This window comes from Aegilops tauschii, chromosome 1 (genome assembly GCF_002575655.3).
Source record: "Aegilops tauschii subsp. strangulata cultivar AL8/78 chromosome 1, Aet v6.0, whole genome shotgun sequence".
Taxonomy (NCBI): domain Eukaryota; kingdom Viridiplantae; phylum Streptophyta; class Magnoliopsida; order Poales; family Poaceae; genus Aegilops; species Aegilops tauschii.
This window is the reverse complement of record NC_053035.3, coordinates 322,723,799-322,742,176: the sequence shown is the minus strand read 5'-3', so window position 1 is coordinate 322,742,176 and position 18,378 is coordinate 322,723,799.

Below are 18,378 nucleotides of genomic sequence, written 5' to 3'. Positions count from 1 at the left end.
ATTCGGTGAGCGACGTGGAGGGTCCAGCGTGCCGGGCTGCAACGCGAACGCGACAAGAGCGATGTACAGTCAAAACCGATTGACCGGTCATCACCGGAACCACTATTCACACCAGAGCCTTCGCTGCTCGGCCTACGCCAGCCACTGCCCTAAAACCACACCAAATCTCCAGCCCATTCCCCCACCTTTCGATCCCCTAGCCCGCATCAAGCGTCCCCTAGTTCGCCGGAAAGCCATGGTGCGCCGCAAAATCACTTACTACAAGATGCTGACGCCGGAGCGCCGCGCAGAAATCGCGGCAGCGATCGGCGCCACAGACCTCCGTTCCCAAGCTCGCATTGCGGCGGGCCAATCCCCGAGTTCTCTGGAGCCAAGCTACGAGGAGGAGGAAGCCCATCCAATGTTCATGGCAGAGGTCGCGGCGCAGAAGGCCCCCGATGGGTATGAGACGATGGACGTCGACTTTGTGCCGGCGTCCGAGTCCACCATGGTGCAGGCGGACCAGCGGTTCAACATGGCGATACTAAAGGAGGACCGGGAGGCAGAGGTTCAACTCGACGTGGAGCGCGCGCATGCCGTTGCCATCGAGGCTCTTCTGCAGGCAGAACCGGATGTCGTGGATGTGAACCGGGCGGCGGAGGCTCAACTTGAGGCGGAGCGCGCGGATGCCGCTGCCATCGAGGCCCTCCTGCAGGCGGAACCGGACGTCCGGGACTTGAACCGGGCGGTAGAGGCTCGACTCGACGCAGAGCGCGCGGATGCCGCTCTCATCGACGCCCTCCTGCAGGCGAAACCAGACGTCCTGGACTTGAACCGGGCGGCGGAGGCTCGACTCGACGCGGAGCGCGCGGATGCCGCTGCCATCGAGGCCCTCCTGCAGGCAGAACTAGACGTCCTCGACTTGAACCGGGCTTTGCTCTCGTCCGTGCAGAGCGCCCAAACGCTCCGCTTGAACGAGTAGCTGGAGGCCGAGGACAACCACGGTGCGGAGACACACGTCGGCAGCGACGGCTGGTTCGCGCTGGTAGCCAAAGACGACGAGGCCGTCTCTTTCCGCGAGCAGTGATAGTTTTTCTTTATGTTGTTTTTTTATGGATCTTTTGCTATGTAAAAACATATATTTTTTATGCAAGTCGCCTGACTTGGGTCAGTCTACCATTTCAGGCGGTTGGATGAATATCCTACGTCTCCTAACCCTTCTTTCCTTCTTCCTCACCTCTTCTTCTTCCCCAACAGACCACCACACGGGCCGTACGGATACTCCCCAACATGCGGTTGGATAAACATACTCTATGAATGAAAATTATGTGTCAGCGATAGGATGGCTGAGTTTGGTTTGTTCACATGCGACAGCACGTGTCAGTGAGGGTGCGTTCCCTTGGTTGGGTTTGCGGCGTGCAGGAGCGACTGTGTGAGGGTGCGGTGCGACCGCGGCGTGCAGGAGCGACCGTGTGAGGGGGCGGTGCGACCGCGACAGCCGTGCGCAAGGGTACCTCCTTCTCATTTTGAAAACTTTAGGCAAGCTTGGCAAAAATGTGTGGCGAAGTTTGGCAATGCAAGGCCTAGACCCAAACAGGATAAGTATGTACGTACTAGGAGTTCTAGTGTTAAAAAAGAAAGGCGGGGTTTTCCTTCGCGGGATTTAATCGATACAAATCCTCGTTTCACGTGTCAATTAATGTGTATTTTTTTCTCCAAAGACCAAAGAGCTAACCATCTCACTCCTCATCTCTTGATTAATGCAGCGCCATGCAAACCAACCTTCTCACTTCCGCATGCATGCAGGGGATATTAATGTCCTTGGTTGCTAACCCCATCAATTTTGCCTCGATTAGTGTTAGTGGCCCTTTGCAAATTGTAATTTTGATATACTGGCCTTGTGTATAAAAAAAATGGAGGTAGTAACTATATTTGACTTCCTTCCCCATTGCGGTGACGTCGACGATATCTTTTTTTTGGGTGGTTTGGCGAAGTGCGTTCGACGGAGAACACCATTGAGGGAGACCACGGTAAGTCGTTCGCAAGTGCCGACTGCAAGCCGAGACAACCGCCTTATTTGCATCCAGGAAGTCCTTTACTAGTACTACTAGGAGTACTAGTGCGGTGAGATGGTTTCTCGAAGAAGACGATGGAGAAGCGGAGTCAGCGAAGAGTGAAATGATGGTTGCTTCGTCCGTGCTTTTGTGATTTGACGCCTCACTGCTTTGTGATTTGTGATAGAAGGGACAGGGGAGTAGACTCTGTGCTCTATACTGTACTACATGCGTCCAAGTATGGGAGAAAGAGGAGAGACGTTGCATTTTTCTATTCCTTCAATCAATCAATCAGGGAGCTTCGGTTCCATCTTTTTGGCTTTGGCAACACTGTCCACAATGGTTCCCACGATGCCAAAAGCTATTTTCACATTTGGCTACACATTGTGGATGCCCTTAACCGTACCACTTGGTTTTGTTCCTGTGTGCTATCTATACCAATCTCAATTATATTGATCTAAAAAATTATAGAATCAAGATTAGTAAAAAGGAGGTGATTTTGCCGCGCGGATGGCGGGGGAGGTTTCTTATTTGAGCAATGCTACATCCACGTAATGGTTTACGTAAAGTTACGAACTGATGTGATGTGGGACTATTTGATTGGATTAAAGGAGAGGATTAGGCCCACCCCACCTGAAAATCAGGGGGGCATATATAGATTAGATGGAAAGTATATGTAGCAGCTACGTAGCCCTTTGTAAGTCTAGGATTAGGCTTCCCATTTTCGTAGGACGTTGTCCTGGCAGTTTGCTAACATGCGGTCCCATGTGTCAGTGCTTTACCAAGTCGATCCGCGTCCCACATGAGGCAGAACAACGGCAGAAGCAACACGTGGTTAAGTTGAAGAAGATGAGGGAGAAGCGGATTCAGCAACGAGTGAAATGATGGTTGCTTCGTCCCTCCAACTTAACTACGGGAAAGGTGCAGCTTTGTGATTTGATGCCTCATTGCTTATTACTACGCCGGCGCCATGACTGGGGTGCTTCACCCCGGCTGCTCTGCACTGTATTCCGGTATGGCACGTGGACCCGGTATCTTGATGTCCCACATGTCGGCGAAAGGGACTAGAAGATTTATGAAAGCGAGCGCTCCACTCTGACGACGGAGGAGTAGACGACACGACGGCCCAGTGAACTGTCACTTGTAGTACTGTATAGTACTATAGTTTCGCTGTTTCGCACGATCCATCGATACAAACCTGATTAAACAGGAAAGGACGGGATTTTTCCCGTGCGGTAGATGATACTGGCCATACATTTCAAAGGCAATTTTAATGTATGCAAACTGAATAATTATAAGTAACAATATGATATCTAGTAAAACTAAAAACACATATGATTTATTGTGTTAGCGTATAGTAGTAGTGCTGTATTGCATAGTTGTTAGATGTAACATGCGAGAACGTGTAGAGATGTAGTTTTGGAGGGCCTACAGAGAGAAAAGCGTAATACGGTCACCGAACTTCAGAATAAGCTGATTACGGTCACTATATACGTTTTGCGGTGATTATACGGTCACTTGCTCACAGTTCAGCATCGGATTGCACTCTGTTGACCGGCCAAATAGTCTGCGTGGCGCCATGTTGACTAGTTAAAATGACCACGTTCCTTGTGGGTCCCACCTGTCAGTTCGCATAGGCAAAAGGTCAGATAAACACAAATTTACGCAGGCGCGACAAGGTTCCAACCCGTGCGCGGGAATCACCTGGTTGTGTATGTGTCTGTCAGGGCCTGATGTGTGCGCATGCACGTGTAGGTTGAGCACTTGAGCGTGAGAGTGTGTGTTGGTCGTGTGGTGTACTGGTGTGTGCATGCATGCGTGCGTGCGTGCGTGTGAGTGTTGCGTGCGTACGTGGCTGTGTGTGTACTTGTGAGTGTTGCGTGCGTGTGTGGGTGCATGTGTTTGTGTGAGTGTTGCGTGGATGTAGTTCGTGTGCATGCGTGCGTGTGTGTATAATCACCACACCAGCTCCTGTGTGTTAAAACAGACGGCTCAGCATACCAATACAAGGCCACCTTGTCCGCCGTGCCCGCGGTCATGACTTCGAACCACCGTCCAAATATTTTTTTGTCGTTTGTTTTCATTCTTACTAGCAAGATGCCCGTGCGTTGCACGTAACATCAAGATGCATTTGTATGACTTGTTTATCTTGTGAGAGAAAAGGATGAACGAGGGAAGGCCTTAATTGCAAATGTGGAGAGGTGTGTGGGTACCTTTTTGCAAAATTGCCATAGTTTCTTTCCTATCCGTCAGATATAAATCGGACGGCCTATATTGCAGGATGGCAGGCACACCATCATCACCAACTCTGTTTTTTATAAGAGTGTAGATGTAGAGTAGATACCAGTCGACAGGTGGGCACGATGGTAGTGAGATAATGTGATGCAACACTAGAGGTGCCACGTGGAGCGTTTAACTGGTCAACTAGTCATGTCATGAGCAAATACAGAGTTGTACGGTGAGCCCGTGACTGTATAATAACCACTAAACGTAAATGGTGACCGTAATGAGTGGATTCTGAAGTCCAATGTACGTGTCGTGCTTTCGCTTCAAATACAATGATCGCCATTGCATATATCGCGAGAGAAAGATGAAACATGCGTGAATTTTCTGGGGGCTTACTTTTAGAGGACCTGGAGATAGTTTTGTGTGCATACGTGAAAGGGGCGTATAGGGGGGGTATGCGATGGAGAGAGAGATGCTCTTCGTTTCTCTTTATTATGACTAACTTTGTATATAGTATAAAAATATACAAATTCACAGTGCGGAATAAATATCATTGTGGGCACCATGCAATGCAAATTAGCGTTCGTACTCCTCCATACAACTTTGTAATGTTGTATATATGTAGAAACTCTAAAATAATTTTTTGGCCACACTTTATTCAAAAGGAATGTTGTATGCGAAATAAACGTGAAGAGAGGGCTTTTTAGATCAATGGGGTACGTGATGTAACATGTGTGAATGTGTAGTTGATGCATTTGGCGGGGCCTAGATAGGTATGTGTGTGTATTACGTATTCGAGAGAGGCATGGATAGAGGGGCCGATGGGGGGTGTGGGAGAGATAGCACGAGAAATGAGAGTGGTCTAGAGAGAGAGAGACGAATATGACGTCACGACAAGAGATTCCATTCCCTTGAGTGTGTATATGAAGGGGGGAGGGAATAGAGGCACCAGGAGAAATTTTCTGTGTGTGTGGTGTTTGTGTTGGTATGTGTGGGTGTGAGAAGATAATGAGACGTGGGGGCAGAGGGTGTGTCACCGCGTGAGGTCCGATGGGTCGAGGTGAGGCCCTTCGTTCGGTTCCGTCCTGCGCCACATTGGTCGGCCCGTGACACATTTAGGAAGACCCATGGATGACTAGTCGTACAAGACAAACATAGCAGAATTGTGAAGGACTCTGTGTCCACTGACAAAGCCGGCTAGGATTTGTAACCCTAGGTTCTCGGACTAAGGTAACCCCTTTATCTCTGATATTACTATTCATCCAACCTAACTTTAAGGGGCATCCTACAGAATGCTCTGCTAGAATCATACTCATCGATTAGGAAGAGAGGTGTGAGACAATGCGTGAGAGACAGGCGTAAAGATAATGTGCGTACATGAGACACGTAGGCAGGTCCATGTGTATAGAAAGTGTCGATGAGGATTGTGCGTGTGTATGTTTGCGAGAGAAAGAGTGCTTGTGATAAAGGTTAGTGAAAACAGTTGTAAATGGTTACGAGAGGGAGGGAGGGTTATATCTAGAGCATGTGTGCGAGAAAGACACCTCGAGAGAGAGTGTGTGAGCATGTGTGAGAGACCACCGATGGAGAGTGAAACTACACGTAAAAGACTGCTCTACACATTGATTAAAGATATAAATTGTATCCAAATATTAGGATGGGATCATGATATTTGCAATTCGCGTAAGGAGCGGTCATTGATCCATCAGACATCTAGATTCTATCGAATTTGAGCATGTCTATGTTATAATTCGACACAATTGATCCACATAGTTAGTATTTTGAACTCCAGACAATGCATCGCTTTAGCAATCGAATATAAACGTGAGTATAGTTCATGTTGTGTGTGTAAAGCACATTATACATACGAAAGTTACACAATGGACATTATAAATAGCTACCTATGGACTAGCATACATTTGAATTCAACTTAAGGTGGTTTAAGAAAATCGAATTCAACATGAAGTCCATTCAATTATTTGAATTTGATATCATGGCATTTGTAAACCATACCTAAATTATGGGGGCACCAATCTTTGCTCTGATTTTGTACATAATAGCATATGTAGTCGTGTACAAAATAGATTCAAATTTAGCTCCTCCATTCCAAAATAATCGTAGTTAGAATTTTCAAGTGTCAAAATTTCACAAAGAAGCGGATAATTTAATGAGGTTTTCAAACATACAAGGTCAAATATAACGTTGTCTATTTAGGTCAATCCTCATAGTTCAAGAGTACTCTAAACGTGAATGCTTGTGTTTCAAAATTTCGAACGAAGCGCCAAAAGAGCCTCTACTCGCCCGAAACCGCGTGAGACCAATGTTTGGTAGTACAAGGAAATTACTTTTCTAATAACTCCGACCTGTGAAACCTACCGGCCCGACGTCCAAAGGTCTAAACCGGGGTAGGTTTGTAGCTTCATCTAGATGCCATGCAACCGCATCCGAAAAACATTCATACACAATGGCCGCCTAAGCACACATGCGCACGGCCGAAATCGCTCCCGCCCACTATTTGGGACACCTGGGATTACCATCCTACCCCCGACCCGCAGTAGGTTCGAAATTTAAGAGGGGGGCAAAGTTTGTACTTTCCCCAAATTTCAAACAAGCACGTCCCATCTTCTGTTCAAAAAAGCCAAAAACAAGTGCGTCCCAGACCGAAACATGGTTCCCCCACCCATCCGATTCCCCATTCGTACTCCGTTGGCGCCAAAACTACCTCTCCACCAGCAGCGAAACCCCGGCGTCCTCCGTCCGCCACCCCATCCCACCCATCAACCGCCGCCCTCCTCCATCACGCCGGAGCTGATACCCCGACGTCGTCGTCCACCGCAACCTCAACCGCAACGCCCTCCACGGCTAGTAGTTGAAGCCGAGGCCGAGCCGTCCGTACCCGAGCCAGTTCAACCACGCCGTCCTGCGCCTCACCGCTCCAACTTCGCCACCCTCCACCGCACCGGAGCTGTTCCTGCTATGCCGTCCTTCGCCGCCTCGGATCTGCTTCCCCTCCGCCGACATACGACCACGGCAACACAGTCAACAATTTGGCCATGGGTTCGTCCAAGCCTGCACCCTCCAGAACATCGGTTTCCCCGGTAAAAAGAAGAAGATCGACGCGACATGTGGAGGTGACCACACCGGCAATCGAAAAAGGTACTCCTCTTCCCTTATTCATGCAAATCTTACGTCTCTGCTTGCACGGTATTCATCCTACAGAAGACACTAGTTGACCGCTTCTTCTTGATACTAGATGTTCCTAGTAACTCATGATGCACAAGGTTTCTCCTCATATACTATTTCACCTTAGCTAGAGGTCCGTCGCCCCCCTGAATTTCAATTTCTGGCCAGAGTATTCCCAATTAACGGAAGCATTCCCCGGCGTAACAGGCGCTAGTACGCCTATTACGCCGGGGAAGCAGCGCCTTATTGTTTATCTTAGGGGCGTGTGCGGCCTAGAGCTACTGGCGCCCGATCTGGAGGTCGGCCGGGATTAAAGGGATGGCCTGGGGGCGCTGCCAAGCACGGCGGTGGTGTGAGGTCGATGGGAGGGCGGGGCGGCGGAGGCAGGGGTCTGGGCCGGTGGTCGCTGGCAGTTCGAGAAAGATCGTCAAAAGTGACTGGCGGGAGGTAGACGAAGGCCATCTGCCCGTTCCTTATAGATCGGACGGTTCATTAAAAAAAATCGACTGACCTATTTATTTTTAGTCGACTGTTATCTTAGATATGACCACATGTGGTGGTGTGCTGGAGGAGTACCTGCATTTCTTGTGCTCATATATTACAAAATCATACAGAGTAGAATCTAATTTTGGTTGCCATGCAATGTTGTAAAGCTATCATATGTCTCCTGTCATTTATTTTTCAGCCACCTGCTATCTGCTACTTTTACAGTGCACTAGTTCTGCACACACTTCACCCTTACTCTCACTATTGTGTTTTTATGCAAGGGTATTTCAGACTCTGCTGCCATGAGAGAAGCCAAAAAGAAAAGAGAGAAGTCGTTCCAGCTTCGTATGCGGGTAGGCAAGACACGTTACAGCGCTATAAAGGGTGCAGTGTCAGCAGATGGAGACGGTAAACGTAGCTCTGGAGTTGATGACCTCGCTCGCAATGAACCACCATCCCAGGTGCTTGCTTTAACTTCGCGGTGTCATATGTGGTTGCATGTTCCATATGGTGTCTAGCTTGTATTCAAAAGGCCGAAGTCGGTAAGATAAGGAAAGATTTTTTTTACATGAACCACCATCCCGTGAGCACCAGAAGACAAATGGCTAGTCAAGGCACTGGCCGAGCCAGTGACAAGCCCAGCAAAGATAGGCATCACCTGGAAGCCAACTAAAAAGCTGCGATGGTGGCGAAGCAGCCCGCCTCCCACCAGGCTCTCAGGTCCTAGATGATCATGCTCACCACTCTAGCCGGATGTCTAGCTTGTATTGCTTCCAATTTGGTTAAATTGCATCTGCTTAGCTTACACATTATACCTTTGAATATGACATGCCTTTCTGTTTTTGGTACATACTAGTACATCTGTGTATTAACCATGTTCTTATATCAAACTAATGTTCTTGTGTATCCCTCATCAATCACTTATGACGAGGCAGGCAGGCAAGGGGACTACTCCTCATTTAAAGAATGCAGCGTCAGCCTCCCGACATGATTCTCAAGAAACAGAAATGCTAGATGAAGATATTGAACGTAGCTCTGTAGTTGATTACAGCATTTCCCCTACACTAGCATCGCAGGTGCTTGCTCTAACTTGGCAGCGTGATATGTGGTTGCATGTTGCATATGGTGTCTAGATTGTAATTCTTCCAATCTGGTTAAACTGCATGTGCTAGTCTGCTTAGCTTATACATTATACCTGTTAATGTGACATGCCTTCCTGTATTTAGTACATAGTACATCTATCTATTAAGCATGTCCTTACATAAAACTATTGGTTTTTTGTATCCCGCATCAATCAACATGACGAGACACCTTTAGTATATGCAGTGCGATATTAGTTGCATCTTTCATATGATTTATAGCATGCGCTGCTTCTAATTTGTTGAAATTCCATTTATGATGGGACGCTTTTAACTTGGCAGAGTCATATTGGTTGCATCTTTCATGTGGTGTCTAGCTTGCATTGCTTCTTATTTGCTGGAATGGTTTCTGCTTAGTTTACACAAACAGTTGTGAACATGCCATGCCGTCCTGTTTTTCGTACATATTCCATCCTGGTATCATGTGTTTGCCTTACATCAAAGTAGTGATTGTCAGTATCATGCATGAATGAGTTCTGAAGAGAGAATTTTATTGCTTTTTCTTGTCGTTTTTACTTGACAATTCAAAATCAATAAAGCGGAAGGAAGTTAGCAAGGCAGCTGATAAAGGTGCTCCTTCCAAACGGAGGTCCTCTACAGTTTCTACTCCTCCACACCCCCAAGATAATTTCCAAGACAACACATGCATAGACACTCAACAAAGCTATGTTTATGATGAGCACGTCTCCCCTAGTGCAGCATCACCGGTGCTCCCTCTAACTTGGCACTGTTATATGTGGTTGCATGTTATGTGTGATGTCTAGCTTGTATTGCTTCTAATTTTGTTGAATTCCATCTGCTTACTTTACACATTATACTTGAATAAGACACGTGTTCCTGTTTCTAGAACATACACTATCTGTCTATCACACCATGTTCTTACATCAAATTACTACTGTTGTGTAACCTGCAACAATCACTTATCATAAGACACGTTTGACTTCGGAGTGTGATATAGGTTACATCTCACATTCTTTTCTAGCTTGTACTACTAATTTGTTGAAATGGCACTTATGACGAGACAGTTTTAACTTGGTAGAGTGATATTCGTTGCATCTTTCATATGGTGTCTAGCTTTCATTGCTTCTAATTTGTTGAAATGCCTTCTCCTTAGTTTACACATCATAAGCTGTGAATATGCAATGGCACTAATGACGAGAGACCTCTAACATGGTAGTGTGATGTTGTTTGCATCTTGCATATGATTTATTTCTTGTACTGCTTCACATTTGTTTAAACGCCATTTATGATGAGACACTGTTAACTTGGCAGAGCGATATTTGTAGCATCTTTCATATGGTGTCTACCTTCCATTGCATTGCTTCTAATTTGGTGAAATGTCTTCTTCTTAGTTTACACATCATAGTTCTGGTTATCTCTTCCATCCTGTTTTTCATACATATTACATCCTCCTATCATGTGGTTGTCTAACATCAAAGTTCAGTTCGTCTGCATCATGCATCAATGTTCTGAAGAACTAAATTGTTATTCGTTTTTCTTGTCGGCTTCACATAACATGGCACAGAGAAAGAGGAAGAAACACAGAATGTCAGGGAATGAGAAGCGGATGAATCCTGCAGATTCTGCTGGTACCGATGGTGCAATAGAAGGTCAAAGTCCAGCGGAAAATTCTACAAACACGACATCCCATGCTACACGAGTTGAAAAAAAAGCCAAATAGAAACAAATAGCTGCCACCAAACAAGCAGAGACAACCCTAGTTCTTGCAACACCTACCACAGTACTACCAGCTGCACGACTTGCTCGTGCGTCAACTGAGCTAGCAGCATGTTCCCAAGCTCCCTTGCCACCTGACACTACTTCCCAAGCACTCTTGACACAAGACGAGTTGGCAATATCAGATGAACCTTGTGAGCTTCAACAACAAGAAGGCAGTTGCTGGAGTCAAGTTACAGTTGCATGCTTCTTTATATGTAGTCTCACAGGTTGATGTACACTAACACTTCCTATGTTCGTTGTTGGACTAGCACCTAGGCGCAAGAGGAAACAAACATCAGGGATAATGCTCGATAGGTTAACTAAATCTAGAGGAGGAAGAATGGAGATCCGTTTTGAGGCAGGTTTAAAAAGGCCACGTGATGCTACAGAGTCAGCCAAGTTAGTATCAGAGGCAGCAGTTGCCGTTAGGTGTCATGTACGTATCCTCCCTACATGGATTCAGTACAGGAATGACAAAGACGAAACCCAGTTCAACACCTTCCTCGACCATTTATCTGTAAGTATGGTTATGTATGGAAACTAGTAATATCGTCTTGCTCCGTCCCATACTTTCTAGGTTGCTGATAATGAGACTCCCGTAATTTTCAACAGATGAGGTTCAAGTTGGATAGCCAAGATGATGCAACCAGACAAGCTTGCACCCATGTTTTCAAGTCTGCTCTGCGACAATATCGGTATAACTTGAGGAAAACTCACTTTGAAGGCCAGGCTAACAGTGAACTTTCCCAAACATCTCCAGTGGAAAATATATCGGATGAAGACTGGAGGGGCCTTGTTAAACACTGGTCTGATCCGAAGTATCAGGTACATTATATATATGTGATCAGATCACATGTTGAAGTCCTATTTACGCATGTGCCACACAAATCTATCTTCTTGTAGGTGAACTGTTCAAAGAACAAGGCCAACCGTACGAAAGTGAAATTCCAACAGACGACAGGATCTCGTAGCTATATTGCACACTACGAGGCTCTTGTAATTAGCTGCTGTTTCACTCTTTTCTCTGTACCATATTATCAGATCTATATTGACTTGTTCGAAATGCAAAGGAAAGCCCGCAAGGACCAAAAAGTACCTGAACCAAATGCTATGGAAATCTTCAAGGACTGTCACACCAGCAAGAAGAAGGGCATGACTACACCAGTCAAAGCCGCTGTTGTAAGTCCTTAATCCTCATGCCTTTTAACTACTACTTACTCTGACTTGTGCCTTGAACTGCATGGTTTGCCGCCAATGTCTATTACTCTTTTCAATTTTATACACAATTGTCTTAGCGTATCATTGCACCTTACAAGGTTTAAAAGAGAGGAGTGATGTTCCTTTGATCTTGACCCGTAATCTAGTTCCGTGCTGGACTTGCCCACACAACATTACAATTGCATGTTTGTCTGTTCTCAGTTGTTTTGTGATATGAATGATGTCATACTATGCTTACCGTATTATAAACTTCGTCTCTTTATCCTTAGCCCTCAATACAATGTGAAGAAATAGACAATACATTAGCGATGGTACATGGTCATATGTTTGGAACCTGGTTTTATTATGTACTTTGCAATAAAATACAACTAATATTTTACATGGGTTCACCAGAATAAGTTATGTATATAGACCAAAGCTATTTTGTTTGGTTTTGCTACCTCCTTAATATCTTCTGTTCTGGTACTACTAATGTAAAACGTCAACTTTTCAGCGAGCTATGGAAAAAATGGTGGAACCGCCACCTTCTGAAGGTGGCGAGGCAACTATAACCGCAATGTCAGCTCTTGCTGCAGTGGGTCAGTACCTGTCCACTAACAGTGCCAAAAGCACGTTCCTGCGTAATACTGGGTTGGTTGTTAAGGAAATATCGTCCAAACTGCCTCATGATCAAGATATGCAAGCTCAAAGCAATGTTGTATCTGCGCTCCAGACACAAGTCCATTCCCTAACAGAGACCCTTTGTGAAACAAGGAGAAACATTGCTCAATGTCGTCAAGATATGCATGGTTTTGAAACCAGACTATCAGACATTTGCTATGTTGTTCAGGAGCCTAGGGGAAATGAAGGCGAGGGTTATGGTGCTCCATCGGACAATATAGCATGAAAACGTAACAGTCAGGTCAAATGAACTGAGCTTCTGAACTTCTGGTGGTGCATTTATCTGCTAGACTGTTAAGTTTTATGCCAACCTTCCTTTTGTTATATAGTTGTAATTTTTTTTGGTGCGATACAAAATTTATTCTTAACGTGCAGCCACCGGCTGAAGAAAACAGCAAGCCATTTTTGTATAGTGTACGGTGTTCCCTATATTTGCACTGGTGGCGATCTTTGATGCCGAGTGGATGTAATCTGTGCAGTCGCCTTAATAGCCTAGCGTTAGTTTTGGCCTTATTTATTTCCTAGTCTTCTTTTTCCCTGGTTTGCTAGTGGCCGCAAGTACCATGGGCCATATACGGGCCGTAGGATCCATGGGTCTCCTATGGGCCGTCGATAAATGGGCCTGTAATCGGTGGGCCTCGGGCCGTCGGATAAATAGGTCTACATGGGCCGTAATCGGGCGTAATTGGTATCGGCCCAGCACGGTAACAGGCCGTAGGACAGCAAATGCTTAATTCTGTCACAGGCATAACGGGTCGTTAATGGGCCAGAATATAGGACGGGCTGGAAACGGCGCAACGGGTTAACATGCCAGAAACGGGCCGACTCTTGCCATGGGCCGAATTTGGCCCATTAGGGTAACAGGCCAGTAACGGGCCAACTCTTGCCATGGGCCGAATTTGGCCCATTAGGGGAACAGGCTAGTAACGGGCCGACTCTTGCCATGGGCCGAATTTGGCCCATTAGGGGAACATGCCAGTAACAGGCTGGAAGTAATCGAGGGCCAAAAAGGAGCCCAAGAACGTATGGGCCGTCAATAGGCCGAAAGCTAACACGGGCTAGAAACGGCCCATGTAAATCACGGGCCGTTAACGGGTATAAAGAAAATTACTGTTCATTATGGGCTAGAGTCACCGTGGGCCTGTAAAGGGCCGAAAGATACAAAGGCCTCATATGGGCCGAAAGACGTCGTGGGCCATACATGGGCCAAAAGTGAAATGGGCTGGTGTTATATTCGACGGCCCACATGACGTTGTTGGGCCGATTTCCTTTAGGCCTAACGGGCCGTGAGTTAACGGGCCGTAAAATGGGCTATTTGCGAAGAGACCGTTAATAGGCTTTTCATGGGCCAGCCCATTAAGTTTTGACCAAGTCAAACGGGCCGGCTTTGTAAGCTAAATGGGCCAGTGGTGGGCCGTGGCACGTGTCGACATATCATAGGCGCCTATCTGACCCACTGACGAGCTGACACGTGTTTTGTCCGGCCAATAAGAATTTTACACATGGAAATTTCCCATTGGTCGGGGCTGTTAACGGGTTATCAGATCCAAAACCTGACCCGATAGCTTAACGACGTTCCGTTACGGTGGATGCCACGTGTTGGTCACCCTTGACGAAAGCACTTCTGTGACGCGTGATTTATCGTCATGGAAGTGGACACTTCCGTGATGATAATTTTGATAATGTCATGGAACACTTCTACGACAGCACAGGTATGACTATCTTGATTCTGTCATAAAATCGTCATGGATGTACATGCATGACAAAAAACGCGACCTACTGTGACAAACACGTATCATCACGGAAGTGTATTTTTTTTGTAGTGCATATTGTTGATTGGAAATGATATAGAATTTCTGGATAGCACAAAACGATACTTGAATAACAATTTTTTAATGAAAGACCTCAGTGAAGCTGCTTATATATTGGGCATCAATATACATAGGGATAGATCGAGACTCTTAATAGGACTTTCACAAAGCACATACCTTGATAAAGTTTTGAAGAAGTTCAAAATAGATCAGTCAAAGAAAGGGTTCCTGCCTGTGTTACAAGGTGTGAAATTAAGTCAGACTCAAAGCCCGACCACTGCAGAAGATAGAAATAAAATGATAGTCATTCCCTATGCCTCAGCCATATGTTCTATCATGTATGCTATGTTGTGTACCAGACCTGATGTGTGCCTTGCCATAAGTTTGGCAAGGAGGTACCAAAGTAATCCAGGAGTGGATCATAGGACAGCGGTCAAGAACATCTTGAAGTACCTGAAAAGGACCAAGGATATGTTTCTCGTTTATGGAGGTGATGAAGAGCTCATCGTAAATGGTTACGTCGATGCTAGTTTCGACATTGATCTGGATGACTCTAAGTCACAAACCGGATACATTTTTATATTGAATGATGGAGATGTCAGTTGGTGCAGTTCCAAGCCGAGCGTCGTGGCGGGATCTACGTGCGAAGCGAAGTACATAGCTGCTTCGGAAGCAGCACATTAAGGAGTCTGGATGAAGGAGTTCATATCCGATCTAGGTAATACTTAGTGCATCGGGTCCAATGAAAATATTTTATGACAACACTGGAGCAATTGCCGTGGCGAAGGAATCCAGGTTTCACAAGAGAACCAAACACATTAAGATATGCTTCAACTCCATTCATGAAAAGGTCAAGGATGGAGACATAGAAGTTTGCAAAATACATACGGATCTGAATGTAGCAGACCCATTGACTAAGCCTCTTCCGTGAGCAAAACATGACCAGCACCAAGACTCTATGGTGTTAGATTCATTACAATGTAATCTAGATTATTGACTCTAGTGCAAGTGGGAGACTGAAGGAAATATGCCCTTGAGGCAATAATAAAGTTGTTATTTTATATTTCCTTATTCATGATAAAGGTTTATTATTCAGGGTAGAATTGTATTGATCAGAAACTTAAATACATGTGTGAATACATAAACAAAATACCATGTCCCTAGTGAGCCTCTACTAGACTAGCTCGTTGATCAAAGATGGTTAAGGTTTCCTAACCATAGACATGTGTTGTCATTTGATAACGGGATCACATCATTAGGAGAATGATGTGATGGACAAGACTCATCCATTAGCTTAGCATATTGATCGTTCAGTTTATTGTTATTGCTTTCTTAAATGTCAAATACATATTCCTTCGACTATGAGATTATGCAACTCCCGGATACCGGAGGAATACCTTGTGTGCTATCAAATGTCACAACATAACTGGGTGATCATAAAGATGCTCTACAGGTATCTCCGAAGGTGTTTGTTGAGTTGGCATAGATCGACATTAGGATTTGTTATTCTGAGTATAGGAGAGGTATCTTTAGGCCCTCTCGGTAATACACATCATAAGAAGCCTTGCAAGCAAAGTGACTAATGAGTTAGTTGCAAGATGATGTATTACGGAACGATTAACGATACTTGCCGCTAACGAGATTGAACTAGGTATGAAGATACCGACGATCGAATCTCGGGCCAGTAACATAATGATGGACAAAGGGAATTACGTATGTTGTCATAAGGTTCGACCGATAAAGATCTTCATAGAATATGTAGGAGCCAATATGGGCATCCAAGTTCCGCTATTGGTTATTGACCAAAGAGGTGTCTCGGTCATGTCTACATAGTTCTCGAACCCGTACGGTCCGCGCGCTTAATGTTTGTTGACGATATAGTGTTATATGAGTTATATGATTTGGTGACCAAATATTGTTCGGAGTCCCGGATGAGATCACAGACGTGACGAGGAGTCTCGAAATGGTCGAGAAGTAAAGATTGATATATAGGATGATGGTATTCGGACACTAGAAGTGTTCCGGAGCACACTGGGTAGTCATCGGGTCACCGGAAGGGGTTCCGGACACCCCCTGTAAGTGTATGGGCCTAATGGGCCAAAGGAGGGCTTAGACCAGCCCACTAGGGGGTTGGCGCGTCCCTCTCGTTGGCTGGTGAGCCCTTAGGGAAGGAAAGGGGAGGGGTGGCCCCTCCTGCCTTTCCCTCCTCGGGAGAGAAAGGAAAGGGGGGAGGGGCGCCAACTCCTCCTTCCTTCCTCCCGCACTTATATAAGGAAAGGGGGGCGTGATAACCCACAAGTATAGGGGATCAATTGTAGCCTCTTTCGATAAGTAAGAGTGTCGAACCCAACGAGGAGCTAAAGGTAGAACAAATATTCCCTCAAGTCCTATCGACCACCGATACAACTCTACGCACGCTTGACGTTCGCTTTACCTAGAACAAGTATGAAACTAGAAGTACTTTGTAGGTGTTGTTGGATAGGTTTGCAAGAATATAAAGAGCACGTAAATAAAAACTAGGGGCTGTTTAGGTAAAGAAGCAATAAAGTAAATATAGCGAGTATGGAAAAGTGGTGGTAGGAGTTGCGAAATTGTCCCTAAGCAATTGACTACTTTACTAGACCGATAGCAAGTTTTATGTGGGAGAGGCCACTGCTAGCATGTCATCCCTGACTTGGAATTCTATGCACTTATGATTGGAACTATTAGCAAGTGTCCGCAACTACTAACATTCATTAAGGTAAAACCCAACCATAGCATTAAGATATATTGGTCCCCCTTCAATCCCGTATGCATCAATTTCTATGCTAGGTTGAAGCTTCTGTCACTCTTGCCCTCCAATAGATAGTCCTATCAACGTACAACTAACCCTATGGTGTGATCCACGCGCGTGCTGATATGATGGGCACCAAAGGACAACAACATAACCACAAGCAAATTAAATCAATCATAGCAATTCATCAACCACCGATAGGACAACAAAAATCTACTCATACATCATAGGATGGCAACACATCATTGGATAATAATATGAAGCATAAAGCACCATGTTCAAGTAGAGGGTACAACGGGTTGCGGGAGAGTGGACCGCTGTAGATAGAGGGGGGAAGGTGATGGAGATGTTGGTGAAGATGGCGGAGGTGTTGGTGAAGATCGTGGTGATGATGATGATGGCCACGGCAGCGTTCCGGCGCCACCAGAAGAGAGGGGGAGAGGGGCCCCCTTCTTCTTCTTCCTTGACCTCCTCCCTAGATGGGAGAAGGGTTTCCCCTCTGGTCCTTGGCCTCCATGGCATGGGAGGGGCGAGAGCCCCCTCAGAGATTGGATCTGTCTCTCTCTATTTCTGCGTTCTGGTATTCTGCCCTTTCGCCGTTTCTTATATATCCGGAGATCCGTAACTCCAATTGGATTGAAACCTTCGCCAAGATTTTTTTTCCCAAAATTAGCTTTCTTGCGGCCAAAGAAGAGCAGCATCTGCCTTACAAGGAGCCCACGAGGGTCAGGGGCGTGGCCAGGGGGGCCAGGCGCGCCCCCTGCCTCGTGGCCACCTCGGGCACCGTCTCGCGTTGATTCTTCCTCCCATATTTCCCAAATATTCCAAAAATATTCTCCGTCCGTTTTTATTCCATTTGGATTCTGTTTGATATGGGTTTTCTGCGAAACATAAAACATGCAACAAACAGGAACTGGCACTGGGCACTGGATCAATATGTTAGTCCCAAAAAATAGTATAAAAAGTTGCCAAAAGTATATGAAAGTTGTATAATATTGGCATGGAAGAATCAAAAATTATAGCTACGATGGAGACGTATCAGCATCCCCAAGCTTAATTCCTGCTCGTCCTCGAGTAGGTAAATCATAAAAAAGATAATTTTTGATGTGGAATGCTACCTAGCATAATCT